The 2,475-nt window shown below is 50.0% G+C and overlaps 1 pseudogene; it reads left to right on the top strand.

The window, feature by feature from the left end:
- The first annotated feature begins 310 nt into the window (after positions 1 to 310).
- LOC112616144 lies at positions 311 to 1,883 on the top strand (annotated as a pseudogene).
- The last annotated feature ends 592 nt before the right edge of the window (positions 1,884 to 2,475 follow it).

Genomic DNA, 2,475 nt, shown 5'->3' on the forward strand with positions numbered 1-2,475 from the left:
GCCTGGCCTCGTGGTCTTCTCCCAGCAGCCAGACAGGAACTATATAATCCCGGAAGTTCCGGGGCTTTGCTGTGTGGGATAAACAGCAATGGCGAGGCTGCTGCTCCGAGAACAACAGCCACAGCATTAGGAGCAGGAGCGGCAGCAGCAGCAGCGGCCTCCCCGACCCAGGTCCCCGCAGTCACCGCCTCATCCCCTGGGGCGGACGGAGGGGGCGGTGGCAGCGACGGCAGCCACGGCAGCGACGGCAGCCACGGCAGCGATGGCTGGGCAGCCATGGCAGCGGTGGCACAGCTGGACTAAACAGGTCACCTGCAGGTATTTTATGCATGGGGTTTGTAAGGACGAAGGTAACTGTGGATACTCGCATGACCTCTCTGACAGTCCGTATGGTGTAGTGTGCAAGTATTTTCAGTAAGGGTAATGTGTTTATGGTGACCGCTGCAGATACGAACATAGCAAGCCATTGAAACAGGAAGAAGCAACTGCTACAGAGCTAACTACAAAGTCATCCCTTGCTGCTTCCTCAAGTCTGTCATCCATAGGCGAAATGAATACAAGCGAAGATGAGTGAAGAAATTCAAACTTTGCAACTGTAGGAGCAGGTTCAGAGGACTGGGTGAATACTATTGAGTTTGTTCCTGGGCAACCCTACTGTGGTCTTATGGGGCCTTCCTGCACTGAAGCACCCCTGCAGGGCCCAGTGACCAAGGAAGAATCAGAGGAAAAGCAAATTGCCTTGGAAGCAAAGAAACAGCTGTGCCCCCATGCTGCGGTGGGAGAGTGCTGATATGGGGATAACTGTGTGTATCTCCACGGAGATTCATGTGACATGTGTGGGCCACAGGTCCAGCATCCAATGGATGCTACGCAGAGATCACAGCATGTAAAATCGTGCATTGAGGCACATGAGAAAGACATAGAGCTCTCATTTGCTGTGCAGCACAGCAAAGACATGGTGTGCGGGATCTGCATGGAGGTGGTCGATGAGAAAGCCAACCCCAGCGAGCGCTGCTTTGTGGTCCTCTCCATCTGCAACCACACCTACTGTCTCAAGTGCATTTGCACATGGAGGAGGGCTAAGCAATTTGAGAGCAAGATCATAAAGTCCTGCCCAGAATACCAGATAACATCTAACTTTGTCATTCCAAGTGAGTACTGGGTGGAGGAAAAAGAAGAGAAGCAGAAACTCTTCAGAAATACAAAGAGACAATGAGCAACAAGGCATGCAGGTATTTTGATGAAGGATGTGGGAGCTGCCCATTTGGAGGGAACTGTTTTTTTTTGTTTTGTTTTGTTTTGTTTTTTTTTGAGACGGAGTCTCGCTCTGTCGCCCAGGCTGGAGTGCAGTGGCGGGATCTCGGCTCACTGCAAGCTCCACCTCCCGGGTTCACACCATTCTCCCGCCTCAGCCTCCGAGTAGCTGGGACTACAGGCGCCCGCCACCACGCCCGGCTAGTTTTTTGTATTTTTAGTAGAGACGGGGTTTCACCATGTTAGCCAGGATGGTCTCGATCTCCTGACCTCGTGATCCACCCGCCTCGGCCTCCCAAAGTGCTGGGATTACAGGCTTGAGCCACCGCGCCCGGCCTGAGGGAACTGTTTTTACAGGCCTGGGTAAAGAGGAGAGAGGAGCCACAGAGACACAAAGTGGGAACATTAAGCAGATATGGGGCTCAACAAAGGAATCACTTCTGGGAACTAATTGAGGAAAGAGAGAACAGCAACCCCTTTGACAATGAAGAAGAGGTTGTCATCTTTGAGCTGGGTGAGATGTTGCTTATGCTTTTGGCTTCAGGTGGGGACGACGAACTGACAGACTTAAGATCGGTGGGAATTGTTTCATGATGAGCTGGAAGATTTCTTATGACTTGGATCTATAGCAACCTTGTGTGGCATGTGAACTGGTCTGCTAACCCCAGATAGCAGCTGTCCTGTGTGGTGGTGTGGCGGTGCCTGTGTTCTCTCCCAGGTAAGCCTGTCAACTCCAGGTGCTGTCATAAGAATTTTTACCCAGGGCCTGTCTGTCTTCTCAACCCCTCACCTTTCCCTGAGGAGCATATTGTTTTCCCTGTTGAAAAATGTTACAAAAATAGTCTTAAAGTTAGTTTTTTGTAACACGAATTTAACTGTCAGACAGTTAGTGTAGATGTGTTGCATCATCTGTTTTTCAACCAGATTGTGTTTACAGACTTTTCACACACACATTTTGAGGACCCCAGGTTCAAAAGTAAAAGCAGTGGCCCTGCTTTGGGGTCCAAGAATAGGAGGGATGGGTAAAGGGACCTAAGCTGGCCAATAGCCTTTTGCTCCAGACATGGGACATAGATTCTTGAGGTTTCTGGTAAAATCTGCACTTCTATGTTTTTATATCCGTTCCCTACCCTATAATCCCTACCACGTGCACTTGTTCTGTGGTTTTGGTCTCTTGTTTAATTGCACACAAGTAATACTACTGGGTAACCAGAACCAGGT

Source organism: Theropithecus gelada, chromosome X, assembly GCF_003255815.1.
Source record: "Theropithecus gelada isolate Dixy chromosome X, Tgel_1.0, whole genome shotgun sequence".
Lineage (NCBI taxonomy): Eukaryota > Metazoa > Chordata > Mammalia > Primates > Cercopithecidae > Theropithecus > Theropithecus gelada.